Here is a 14,869-nt window from a genome sequence, read left to right on the forward strand (position 1 = left end):
GAGTGAGAAATGAGTAGGAATTTTCTTCCTAACCATCCCATTTTACTCAGCAATATCGGTAGTGTAGTGGTTAGCGCGACTGTACCTCCCTTAATTGCAGAGAGTGGTGCGGACAGCCCAGAGCATCTGTAGTTGTGAACTTCCCATGATCCAGGATATTTACAAGGACAGGTGTATAAAAAGGGCCCGTAGGATCACTGGAGACCTGAGTCACCCCAACCACGGTCTATTCCAGCTGCTAACATCCATGAAACAGTACCACAGCATAAAAGTCAGGACCAACAGGCTCTGGGACAGCTTCTTCCACCAGGCTATCAGACTGATTAATTCATGCTGATTTGAGTGTACTCTATGTTACATTGACTGTTCTATTTATTCTCATAAGGTTGAGAATAGGTTGAGTGAACTGGACCTCTTCTCCTTGAAGTGAAGGAGGATGAGAGGTGACCTGATAGAGGTGTACAAGATGATGAGAGGCATTGATCGTGTGAATAGTCAGAGGCTTTTTCCCAGGGCTGAAATGGCTACCATGAGAGGGCACAGTTTTAAGGCGCTTGGAAGTAGGTACAGAGGAGATGTCAAGGGTGAGTATTTATATGCAGAGAGTGGTGAGTGCATGGAATGGGCTGCCGGCAACGGTGGTGGAGGCAGATTCAACAGGGTCTTTTAAGAGACTCCTGGACAGATACATGGAGCTCAGAATAATGGAGGGCTATGGGTAACCCTAGATAATTTCTCAGGTAAGCTAATGTTCAGTTCAGCTTTGTGGGCTGAAGGGCCTGTATTGTGCTGTAGGTTTTCTATGTCTCTATGTTCCTATTTATTATAAATTATTATAAATATTACCATGATTGCAATTGCACATTTAGATGGAGACATAATGTAAAGATTTTTATTCCTCATGTATGTGAAGGATGTAAGAAATAAAATCAATTTAATTCAATTCAATACTATTATGGTTCGGGGAGCTCCGGAGATGGAGTTCACTTCCGTCGCCATCTGTAAGGAGTTTGCACATTCTCCCCAAGAATCACATACGATTTCTCCAGATGCTCCAGTTTCCTCCCACAGTCTAGAGATGTACCAGTTGGTGGGTTAATAGGCCATTGTAAATTGTCATTAGGTTAGTGTTAAAGCAGTGTGTTGCTCTGCAGTGTAGTTCGTCGGACCATAAGGGCCTGTTCCACGCTGATCCCTAAACAAATAAATATACTTCAGGTCAATGAAAAATTTCAGCCGTGAGGTTGTTGCAAATATTATCTTGAATTAATCCAGGGCAACAGGACACACATATAGCTACTAAAATTGTAAGCATCTGAAGATAGTCCGTCCATTTCCCTTGCAGAATGGATTCTGTGGATAATTGCCAATGATGGTACTGTTTTCTACACAGAGGCCTGAGTGTAATTTAAACTCACTGTCGTGGAAGCAACTTTCTACTCACACCAAGTTTGAACTATTATGGAAACTAATATTTGCATTGTTAATGAAAAGATGTTTCAAAAGACTGAACCTCTGCTTGTTTGGGATGACAGCATCTTACTGGGCTGTTATGTCTATAGTACCCCAGTAGAATAACATAGATTTTTAATCTTGCAGTCTACCTTGTTATGATCTTGCACCTTATTGTCCGCTGGTCATGAGGAGAATACACAAGTTCCTTACAAACAGCGGTGGGAATTGAACCCCGATCGCTGGCGCTGTAAAGCATTCCACTAACCCCTACACTATTGTGCCACCCCTTATTGTTTACACCTTATTGTCAGTCTGTACTTTATTGTCAAAATGGCTGTTGTGATGCCTCTAGTGTGGTAGTGTAGTGGGTAGTGATTGTCGCTCTCACTTTCAGCTTCCACCTCTGGCTAGCAGTCTTGTGAAAAGGACAGCTAAATGTGTAAGACTCTCCCTGTCAGTATACAGCCTCTGCAACAGCAGGCCTCATGTAGTGCCTCCTCACTGAGGCACTGAGACACACAGACGCTGAACCCCTTTCTGACTCAGGCTGAACTACAGAGGACGGGGAGCAGGTCTGGCCCCTGCACATGTAGCAAATGGGCCCACCGGTGGGTGGACACGCCCTGGTGCTTGTGAACCAGATCCCCAGCTATGGGTAAATAGTCCTGCTACCTCGGGAGAAACGAGTCTACCGGAGTAAACGCAGACAGCAAACCTGGAGTGGAGCTCCTAAGGCATCTGGATGTCATTGCATGTTCTTCCATCAGCTTCTGCAGTCAAACTGACGCCAAACGTATTGCTTCATAAGCTTTCCTTTGGACTATACCGGAGAGGCCGAGAGGGGGATCTTGACTACTGGTCATCTCAGGATCTCCGTTACTTCTGCCCAGGCTTGTGATGATGATCATCACCCATTGTCCTTTGAGACAGACGGATGCCAACCAACCAATCAATGTTATTGTTTACCTGCACCGCACTTTCTCTATAGCTGTTACACTTCATTCTGCATTCTGTTATTGTTCTAACTCAGTGCACTACGTAATGATCAGATCAGTATGAACAATTTGCAGGAAACCCAGGAGATCAGCAGTTTCTGAGATACTCAAACCACCCTGTCTGGCACCAACAATCGTTCCATGGTCAAAATCACTTAGATCACACTTGTTCCCCACTCTGATGTTCAGTCTGACAACTGAACCTCTTGACCATGTCTGCATGCGGTTATGCATTGAGTTGCTGACACATGATTGGCTGATTAGGTATTTGCATTAACGATCAGTGTTCATGTGTACCTAATAAAGAGGCCAGTGAGAACAGAATCATGGGGTCAAACAGGCCCTTCGGCCCAACTGGCCCACATAACCTAGGTTCGCATCTAATCTAATTCCATTTGTCTGCTTTTGGCCCATATCTCTCCAAACCTTTCCTATTGACATCCCTGTCCAAGTTTCCTTTATAGTTTGGGATTCACTGCACCCCTAGAACTGTGGATATTCGGTCATTTCATAACGTTGTTGGACTTTTGGACGCTGGGGGAACTAAGGTGTATGGGGATTGTGCGGAAAAGTGTCATGCCATCCCTTCTTCTTGCAGCTAATGTCGATCAGGAGGTACAGAAACCTGATGTCCCACATCACCGAGTAGGCCACAGTAGCATACTGTACCTCCTGGCACGACGCTGCTACCACTCAGGGAGTCGGAGTTCTGAGTTCAATTCCTGTAAGGAGTTGGTACGTTATCCCTGTCACCATATGAGCTTCCTCCGACTGCTCTGGTTTCCTCCCACAGTCCAAAGATGTACCAATTAGTAGGTTAATTGGTTATTTTAAACCGTCCTGTGATTAACCTAGTGTTGAATCAATATGTTGCTGGGCAGCTCTTTGGGCCGGAAGAGCCTGTTCCGCCTTATCTCTAAACAAACAACAGATAAATAAATAATCAGACTAATCAATCAATCAATAAAAGTAAAGCTACTTCCCTTCAAACATCCAATTCCTGAACCAAATAGCAAAAAGTCAATCACTACAGTTTATCAACACTGTGGATTAAAATGGACATTTCCATTATTCCAGCTGGCTCACTGAAGGTTCCCAGGAATAGAGCTCTTGCGTACCCCAGGCACTGCCTGCACCTCCCAGATGAAATTCTGTGTGCTGTACTGCTGAGGATTGTACAAAAAATTATGGGTTTCCTTCTGGTAACAGTTGTGTGAAAAAATAAAATTACTTGATTTCATAAACTCCCTGCTGTTTCTCAGCCTTTGGTAATCTGGATGAGAAACAGTTTAAAAAATTAATCAGAATTTCCCAGGTCTGAGAGTTGTCTACAAATTCTACATAGAATAATTCAAGGGTTGATATGGCAAATCAAAGTTCAAAGTTTATAGTTCAAAATAAATTTATTATCAAAGTACATATACACCACTGAGATTCATTTTCTTGTGGGCATACTCAATAAATCCATAATAGAATAATAACCAGACTAGAATCAATGAAAGACCGCACCAGCATGAGCATTCAACCAGTGTGCAAAAGACAACAAACTGTGCAAATCAAAAAGCAGGAATTAATAATAATAAATGAATAAGTAATAAGTATTGAGAACATGAGATGAAGAATCCTTCAAAGTGAGTCCATAGGTTGTGCGAACAGTTCAGTGATGGGCTGAGTGAAGTCGAGTGAAGTTATCCCCTTTGAACCAGTGCGACTTAAATCTGAGAATCTGAGAATCAACAAAGTCAAGGTCAAAGTCAAGCTTGTTGTAAAATGCACAATTAAATGTGTGCAATGAAAAGCTTACAGTAAGTTGCAGCAGAACACGGGCATGTATTATTATATAAGCAGCATTTACAAGAAAAAATGAAATTAAACATAAATTATACACAATATTTTATGAGAAAGTAAACAACTCGAACAAAAGAAAAGGTGTTGATTTCGGTGCAAAATGGTCTTAGTGTTGAAATACAGTAGTGATTAGGATTTTGCGAGATGGTTTAAGAACTGAATGGCTGAGGGGAAGTAGCTGTTATTGAACCTGGCGATGTGGGAGTTCAAGCTTCTGTACCTCCTGCCAATTGTAACTGTGAGAAAATGACATAGCCCACAAGTTGGGAATCTACAAAGATGGATGTTGTCTTCTTGACATGACACCTCCTGATGGCAGGGAGGGATATGCCCATGATGTACTGGGCTGAGTCGACTTCTCTCAGCAGCTTCTTATGTGCTTGCACATCTGAACTTCTATAGCTGTGTAGAAGAGAGTATAGCTAAGGTACAGGAGCCTCAGGACTCACACCACCAGGTTCAGGAACAGTTATTACCCCTCAACCATCAGGCTCTTAGGAGAGCCAGAAGGGGCCATGAGGAGGCCTTGGCAGACAGCATTAAGGAAACCCCCAAGGCATTCTACAAATATGTTAAGAGCAAGAGGATAAGACATGAGAGAATAGGACCTATCAAATGTGACAGTGGAAAAGTGAGTATGGAACCGGAGGAGATAGCAGAGGTACTTAATGAGTGCTTTGCTTCAGTATTCACTATGCAAAAGGATCTTGACAATTGTAGGGATGACTTACAGTGGACTGAAAAGATTGAGCATGTAGATATTAAGAAAGAGGATGTGCAGGAACTTTGGAAAGCATCAAGTCGAATAAATCACGGGGACCAGATGTGGAAGGTGAGGGAGGAGATTGCTGAGCCTCTGGCGGTGATCTTTGCATTATCAGTGGAGACGGGAGAGGTTCCGGAGGATTGGAGGGTTGCAGATGTTGTTCCATTATTCAAGAAAGGGAGTAGAGATAGCCCAGGAAATTATAGACCAGTGAGTCTTACTTCAGTGGTTGGTAAGTTGATGGAGAAGATCCTGAAAGGCAGGATTTATGAACATTTGGAGAGGCATAATATGATTAGGAATATTCAGCATGGCTTTGTGAAAGGCAGGTGATGCCTTACAAGCCAGACTGAATTTTTTGAGTATGTGACTAAACACAATGATGAAGGAAGAGCAGTAGATGTAGTGTATATGGATTTCAGCAAGGCATTTGACAAACTATCCCATGCAAGGCTTATTGAGAAAGTAAGGAGGCATGGGATCCAAGGGGAAACTGGCTTGCTCACAGAAGGTAGACGGGTCATATTCTGCATGGAGCTCAGTCACCAGTGGTGTGCCTCAGGGATCTGTTCTGGGATGCCTACTCTTTGTGGTTTTTATAAATGACCTGGATGAAGAAGTGGATGGAGAGGCTAATAAATTTGCTGATGACACAAAGGTTGGAGGTTTTGTGGATAGTGTGGAGGGCTGTCAGATGTTACAGTGGGACATTGATAGGATGCAAAACTGGGCCGAGAAGTGGCAGATGGAGTCCAACCCAGATAAGTGTGAGGTGGTTCATTTTGGTGGGCCAAATATGATGACAGAATATAGTATTAATGGTAAGACTCTTGGCATTGTGGAGGATCAGAGGGATCTTGTGGCGCGAGTCCATAGGACACTCAAGGCTGCTGCGTGGGTTGACTCTGTGGTTAAAAAAGCATACGGTGCATTGGCCTTCATCAATCATGGGATTAAGTTTAGGAGCCGAGAGGTAATGTTGCAACTATACAGGACCCTGGTCAGACCCCACTTGGAGTACTGTGCTCAGTTCTGGTCGCCTCACTACAGGAAGGATGTGGAAACCTTAGAAAGGGTGCAGAGGAGATTTACAAGGATGTTGCCTGGATTGGGGAGCATGCCTTATGAGAATAGGTTAAGTGAACTTGGCCTTTTTTTCCTTGGAGCAATGGAAGATAGGAAGTGACCTGATAGAGGTGTAAAAGATGATGAGAGGCATTGATCATGTGGATAGTCAGAGGCTTTTTCCCAGGGCTGAAATGTTTGGCATGAGAGGGCATAGTTTTAAGGTGCTTGGAAGTAGGTACAGAGGAGATGTCAGGGGTAAGTTTTTTATGCAGAGAGTGGTGAGTGCGTGGAATGGGCTGCTGGAGACAGCACTGGAGGTGGATACGATAGGGTCTTTTAAGAGACTCCTGGACAGTTATATGAAGGTCAGAAAAATAGAGGGCGATAGGTAACCGTAGGTAATTTCTCAGGTAAGGACATGTTCGGCACAGCTTTGTGGGCCAAAGGTCCTGTATTGTGCTGTAGGTTTTCTATGTTTCTAACAAACTCCTTATAGACAGCAGCAGAAATTGAACCTGTTTCGCTGGTGCTGTAATAGCATTATGCTAACCGCTACACTGTCTTTCCACCCAAATGTTCTACTATGTGTTTTCTATGTCTGTAAAGGGTATTGGGCAGTGTGAAAGGTGCACATTGTTCTAAATGTCCCAGCAATGGCACCAAAGAAATTAAAATTAGCCTTTGGAGTTAATTTTTGTTCACAATTAACATTATAAATCTTATACAATGACATCAAAATGACTTACTTACTCGGCAACATGTTCAAACCCAATTGCATACACCCAATAGACTTGTGTCTATGTGCTCTGTCTCTAACCAGGTGGCATTAACCTTCACTTTCAATGGGCATTCTAATGTTACCGGTGCATTAAAGATAATCCAATAGAATCACAAGTTACCTTTTTTTAATCTAGTTGCGTACATGGACTTCACAATAATCTTTGTTAAGGTATATCATGGGAGATTGCCAGAAAAGATTATGGGGTATGAATTAGAGGGAGGATTTTGTACAACTGTTGAAAGGAAGGTAGGCAGAACATAGTTTTTCAAAGTGTTGGGTGTAGAAAAATGAGTCCCATAACATTCAATTTTGAAGCTACTTATGTTTAATGTACATATCAATGACTTATATGTAACTCTATCTTGTGCACTTGAATTTTGAGAGTGATACCCAAAAGTAGCAATGTGAATTTATTATCAGAGTGTGTATATACATGTCACCTCAAACAGCCCTGAGTTCCCTTTTTCTGCGGGCATACTAAGCAAATCTACAGAACAGTAACTGTAAACTGGATCTGTAAACTGTAAACATCAGGAACTGTGAACAAACTGAGCAAATGCAGATAATAAGTAAATAGCAATAAATAATGAGCATGAAATAACAAGATAAAAGAGTCCTTGAATGAGTGTAGTTATCCCCTTTTCTTTAACAGCCTGATGGCTGAGGAGTAGCAACTGTTCTTGAAGCTGGTGGTGCGAGTACTGAGGTACCTGTACCTTCTACCTGATGGCAGCAGCAGGGAGAAAAGGCCACGGCCTGTGTGGTGAAGATCTTTCATGATTGATGCTGCTTTTTACAGCACCGTTTCATGTAGATGTGCTCAATGATTGTAAGGGTTTTACCCATGGTGTACTGGGCTGAATCCACTACCTTTTGTAGGATTTTCCACTCAAAGACATTGGTGTTCCCATACCAGGCCGTAATGCAGCCAGTCAGCACACTTTCCACCACGCATCTATAGAAGTTTGCCAAGGCTTTTGATGACAAGGTGAATATCTGAAGACTCCTGAGGAAGTAGAGGTGCTGCTGTGCTTTCTTTGCAATTATATTTATATGATGGGTCCAGGACAGTTGCTCTGAGATTGTGACAGCCCAGAATTTAAGGTTACTGACTCTGTCCACCTCTGATCCTCCAATGATTACTAACTCATGGACCTCTGGTTTCCCTCTCCTAAGTCTACAATCAGTTCTTTGGTCTTATTGACATTGAATGAGAGGTTGTTGCTATTACACCACTCAGCCAAATTTTCAATCTCCCTCCTGTACACTGGTTCATCACCAACTTTGATACAGCTCGTGATAGTGGGCCTTCAGCAAACTTGTATAGAGTGCTGGGGCTGTGCTTAACCACACAATCATAGGTGTAAAGTGAATAATACCTAAATAGTGCATATAATTAATTCTTTAGAAGTCTGTGGAAAACAGCCAAGAAATATAGCCAAGGCTGGAGGAATTTAGTATTAGATAGGTCCAGCTGATCAAAACTAATAAAAGCAATGAGTTTTTGCAATTCTGTTTGGAATTGGCTTTGTGCTGAGGAATGGTGTTTAATAGTTTTGGCAATACAGGTTTACAGGGCATCAAATCAATCAAATTTGGCTCATAAGGATGTGAAACCAGCAAAGCTCCAGGAGATGCGGTAAGTAAAATCCGAGAGTTGATAATGTCTATACAGAGAGTAAAGTCTTAAGAGACTGCTCCTGAGCGTTGTCATCTGCTCTTTCATCTCCTGTATCTTCTCCCAGAAGACAGCAGAGAGAAAAAGTAATGGCCAGGGTGTCAGGCATCCTTGCCAATATTAAACACAAACAAAGACTGACAAATAACCGATGTGCAAAAGAAGACGAACTGTGAAAAAACAAAAAAAGAACACAAATACATAACACTGAGAACACGAGTTGTAGAGTCCTTGAAAGTGAGTGCACAGGTTGTGAAATAAGTTCAGAGTTGTTCAGAGTTGTGGTGTGTGAAGTTACCTCTTTGGTTCTGGAGTCTGATGGTTTTAGGTAATAACTGTTCCTGAACTTGGTGGTGTGGGACTTCAGGCTCCTGTGGTTCACTCCTGATGGCAGGAGCAAGGAGAGAGCATGGCCTCGATGGTCTAAGTCTTTTTGTGTAACCGCTTTAGGAATTCTGCAAAAGCATTCTCCACATCTATTTTGGGGAAAAAAAGCAAGAATACAATGAAAGACTTAGCAAATATGCCTTACATAATTTATCATGTCTAAATATGAATATGCAAATTACATACACAGTACATATTTATACATTATAAATTATGAGGAGACATAACTGGAATACTTCAAATTAACAGGTGGATACACCAAAAGAGTAGAGATGAGGTTTACAAAGATAGTATGTTTTTGGAAGAGAATATAGAACTGGGGTATTGTCTAGGACAAGATGATGGCCATTCAGAATGCTGGCCTCAGATGTGTGGTGAAACTTGTGGGCTGCCCCCAGCACATCCCTGGGTGTGTTGATTGTCCATGCAAACTATTCATTTCACTGTATGCTTCGATGTGTGTGTGATAAATAAATCTGAATCTGGATTTGAGATGGGAAAATGTTCCTCAGCACAGAGCATTGTGAACCTCAGAGTCAGAATCAGGTTTAATAGCACCAACATACGTCATGAAATTTGATGGCTTTGCGGCAGCAGTACAATGCAATACATGATAAATAGAGAAAAAACCGAATTACAGTAAGTATATGTACGCGTTTTAAATAACTGAATCAGGATAGGCTGTGCAACGCATAATTTTTATAAAAAGTAGTGAAGTTGTATTCATGGGTTCAATGTTCATTTAGAGATCGGATGGTAAGGGGAAGAAGTTGTTCCCTAATTGCTGAATGTGTACCTTCATGCTTTATACTTCCTTCCTGACGGTAACAATGAGAAGAGGGCACATCCTGGGTGGTGGGGGTCTTTGATGATGGAAGCTGCTTTTCTGAGGCACTGCTCCTTGAAAATGTCTCAGATACTACAGAGGCCGGTACCCATGATGGAACGGACTAATTTTACAACTCTCTGCAGCTTACTTCGGTCCTGTGCAGCAGCCCCCTCACCCCAGCCCAGATGGTGATGCAGCCAGTCAGAATGTACCTTTGAAATTCTCATCTTAGTGGGCTACAGATGCTCAGTTATTCTCTCAAGCGTTTACAGATGTGTTGGAGAAAGCACCTGGTGGGGTGTGTTACAGAATGCTACGGCATCTGCTCTGCTCGGGACCAATGGAATCTGCAGAGAGTGGTGGACACTGCCTAACCCCTCACAGGCTCATCACTTCCTTCCAGCCGGTCAGTCTGCTTGCATTAGGAAGACAAATAGCATCGGCAAGGATGCCTGCCACCCTGGCTATTCCCTTTTCTCTCTTCTGTCTTCTGGGAGAAGACACAGGAGCCTGAAAGAGCAGATTACAAAACTCAGGAACAGCTTCTTCCTCATTACTACGAGATGTCTGAACCAGCAGCTCCTTCACATCCCCTTCCTGATGGTTCTGCCAAGGTTTTAGACTCTTCTTTCATAATAATAATGTTATTATAATGACTTATTTATAGAGCACTTTTTGCAGAGACAATGTAGTTCAAAGTGCTGCACAACAGGAGAAAGTACAAAAATGAAAGTAAAAGACAAAAAGATGTTAGGTTAGTTAAAAGCAAGGTTAAATAAATAGGTTTTGAGCTGCTGTTTAAAGGTGTCAACTGAATCTGCATCCCTTATAGTTTTAGGTATTGAATTCCACAGTTTAGGAGCATAGTTCAAAAGAGCTGACTTGCCAATTATATCTTGAGGGAGATTGTTTAAATTTAAGCGACTGGCAGAAGAAGACCCAGGAGCTCAAACAGGATTACAAAACTACCACCATTATTAATTCATTTATTGTAATTTATGCATTTTATTTTATTTTCTCAAATACACATGGAATAACTTCATTTGCACCATTTTGTTTTGATCATTTATTGCTGTTTTTATTGTTACCATTTCTACTGTTTACTCCATCAGCTACTTGCGAGCACGGAATTTATTGCATCCTGGTGTACACGCAGTGGCCTCAGGAGTGGATCTCAGAGAGATCTTCTGCTCCTTTAGCCCAGCCACATCAACATTTGATGTGTTGGGCATTCAGAGATGCTTCTGCACACCACTGTTGTAATATATTGTTATTTGAGTTATGTCACCATCCTATCAGCTTGAACCAGTCTGACCATTCTCCTTTGACCTCCCTCTAGACGTTTTCATCCACAGAACCGCCACTCTCTGGATTTTTTTCACACTATTCTCGAGACTATCTGCTTCAAATCCCAAAGGATCAGCAATTTCTGAGCTACTCAAACTACCTGTCTGGCACCAACTTTGACATTCCATGGTCAAAGTCACTTAGATCACAGTTCTTCCCCATTCTAATGTTTGGTCTGAAAGACAAATGACCCTCTTGACCACACCTGCATGCTTTTATGCGTTGAGTTGCTGCCACATAATTGGCTGATTAGATATTTGCATAATCAAGCAGATGTACAGGTGTACCTAATAAAGTGGCTACTGTGAGTATATGTCCATAAACTAATCTGAATCTGATCTGCACTGTCTGTTCCAGGCTGAGACTGATAGATGTTTTGACATTGAAGTGAGGCATATGGTGGGAAAATGGAAAAGCAGAAGCAGCCATGATCTTATCAAATGGTGGCACAAGTCCAGGGTGTGAATGACGTTCCGTGATTTGAGTTCTTCTTATTACGACTATTAATGCATCTCAGATTAAATTCCAGTCAATTAAAAAGGAGAGCCAAAGACATTATTTTCCAGGGAGGTTTATGAGCTCTGAGTTCACTTCCAGTCTTGGTGACTGAGGCAAGAATCAGGTCAACATTGCAAATGAGGTTGGTCAAGTGAGAGGAGGAGATCAGACTGAAAGGATTTGGGATCAGTGTGGATAACTGTTATCTGAAGGATTTGTACGCAAGGAGAATTAACGTTGAACATGTTGAGTGATCTGTTTCCTTGCTGGACACCAATGTATTTCAATATGTAATAATTGCTTTCTTCCACAATACTTTCTCCATCTCCCAATGGAAATACTTTTCATCAGTCTGTGGTCAGACAGACTTCTGGCTGACCCCAATTGGCCTTGTGTCGTGTCATGTTTTGCCAGACAGGAGCAGGAAGATGTTTTAACTTAGAAGGAGTTATACCCCAACTGCTGTTCACTTCTGTCAACAGCAGAGATTTTTTCACTGTTCTGGTTGGTAATTTCCCCAATTCCAAAAAAAAATCCGTTCAGTCCTTTCCCTGACTTCCTGTGTATGATAAGCTCATTTTGTCAGGACGTTGATCGAATGTGTGCTATTTAGTTACTAACTAAATTATGGAAAGCAGTTTTTAACTTCTATCCGTAAGATCTTCCCCAATTTAAATCAGTGGCAACTTAATCAGGTATCTCTTGTACCTAATAAAGTGGCCACTGAGTGTGTGTTTCTGGTCTTCTGCTGCTGCAGCTTGAACCCGTCTGGCCATTTTCCTCTGACCTCTCTCATTAACAAAGTGTTTTTGCCAACAGAGTTGCCACGCACTGGATGTTCTTCACATGATTCTCTGTAAACTCTGGCGACTGGTGTGTGTGTGTGTGGAAATCCCAGGAGATTGGTAGTTTTGAGATACTCAAACCACCCTGTCTGGTATCAACAATCATTCCATGGTCAAAGTCAGATCACATTTCTTCCTCATTTTGATGTTTGATCTGAACAACAACTCTGCTGCTGTTCTTAGATGACCCCCAGTCTGCATGTTTTTATGCATTGAGTTGCTACCAAATGATTGACTAATTAGATATTTGCATTAACAAGCAGGTATACAGGTGTATCTAATAAAGAGGCCACTGATTATATGTCTAAAGAGGGATAAAATAATAATTCTACTGAATAGGCTTTCAGAGAGGAAACCTGTCTCTTAATAAATTATTAGGCATTCTGAGAGAACTTGACAGGATTGATGTGGAGAGGATTTTATCTCTTCTAGGAGATTCTTCACCAGTAGGTTCAGGAACAGTAATTACCCCTCAACCATCAGGCTCCCGAGCCAGTGTCGATAACTTCATTCACCTTAACTCTGAACTGATTCCACAACCTAGACTCACTTAGAAGGATTCTACAACTCATATTCTCAGTATTATTTATTCATTCATTCGTTTGTCTGTTTATTTATTTATTATCTTTTTTTGTGTGTATTTTCAGAGTTTGTCCTCGTTTGACATTAGATTTTCATTGATTCCATTTTCATTCTTGGTTCTTCTATGAATGCCCACAGGAAATTGAATCTCAAAATAATATACAGGGACATATACATACAGTACTTGGATAATAAAATTATCTAAGGTCAGCAGCTTTGAGTGTCCTGTGGACTCGGACCCCAAGATCCTTCTGATCCTCCACACTGCCGAAAGTCTTACCATTAATACTATATTCTACTATCATATTTGACCTACCAAAATGAACCTCTTCACACTTATCTGGGTTGAACTCCATCTGCCACTTCTCAGCTCAGTTTTGCATCCTATCAATGTCCCGCTGTAAACTCTGACAGCCCTCCACACTATTCACAACACCTCCAACCATTGTGTCATCAGCAAAATTTCTAACCCATTCCTCCACTTCTTCATTCAGGTCATTTATAAAAACCACGAAGAGCAGGGGTTGCAGAACAGATCCCTGAGGCACACCACTGGTGACCGACCTCCATCAGAATATGACCCATCTACAACCACTCTTTGCCTTCTGTGGGCAAGCCAGTTCTGGATCCACAAAGCAATGTCCCCTTGGATCCCAAGCCTCCTTATTTTCTCAATAAGCCTTGCATGGGGTACCTTATCAAATGCCTTGCTGAAATCCATATGCACTACACCTACTGCTCTTCCTTCGTCAATGTGTTTAGTCACATCCTCAAAAAATTCAATCAGGCTCGTAAGGCACAACCTGCCCTTGACAAAGCCATGCTGACTACTCCTAATCATATTATACCTCTCCAAATGTTCATAAATCCTGCCTCTCAGGATCTTCTCCATCAACTTACCAACCACTGAGGTAAGACTCACTGGTCTATAATTTCCTGGGCTATCTCTACTCCCTTTCTTGAATAAAGGAACAACATCCACAACCTCCAATCCTCCAGAACCTCTCCTGTCCTCATTGGTGATGCAAAGATCATCGCCAGAGGCTCAGCAATCTCCTCCCTTGCCTCCCACTGTAGCCTGGGGTACATTTCATCCAGTCCTAGTGACTTATCCAACTTGATGCTTTCCAAAAGCTCCAGCACGTCCTCTTTCTTAATATCTACATGCTCAAGCTTATCAGTCTGCTGTAAGTCATCCCTACAATCACCAAGATCCTTTTCCATAGTGAATACTGAAGTATTCATTAAGTGCCTCTGCTATTTCCTCCGGTTCCTTACACACTTACCCACTGTCACACTTGATAGGTCCTATCCTTTCACGTCTTATCCTCTTGTTCTTCATATACTTGTAGAATGCCTTGGGGTTTTCCTTAATTCTGCCCACCAAGGCCTTCTCATGGCCCCTTCTGACTCTCCTAATTTCCTTCTTAAGCTCCTTCCTGTTAGCCTTATAATCTTCTACATCCCTAACATTATCTAGCTCTCTGAACCTTTTGTAAGCTTTTCTTTTCTTCTTGACTATATTTATTACGGCCTTTGTACACCACGGTTCCTGTACCCTACCATAACTTCCCTGTCTCATTGGAATGTACCTATACAGAACTCCACACAAATATCCCCTGAACATTTGCCACATTTCTTCCATACTTTCCATGAGAACATCTGTTTCCTATTTAAGCCTCCAATTTCCTGCCTGATAGCCTCATAATTCCCCTTACTCCAATTAAATGCTTTTCTAACTTGTCTGTTCCTATCTCTCTCCAATGCTATTGTAAAGGAGATAGAATTGT

This window comes from Hemitrygon akajei, chromosome 21, assembly GCF_048418815.1.
Source record: "Hemitrygon akajei chromosome 21, sHemAka1.3, whole genome shotgun sequence".
NCBI classification, from domain to species: Eukaryota; Metazoa; Chordata; class Chondrichthyes; order Myliobatiformes; family Dasyatidae; genus Hemitrygon; species Hemitrygon akajei.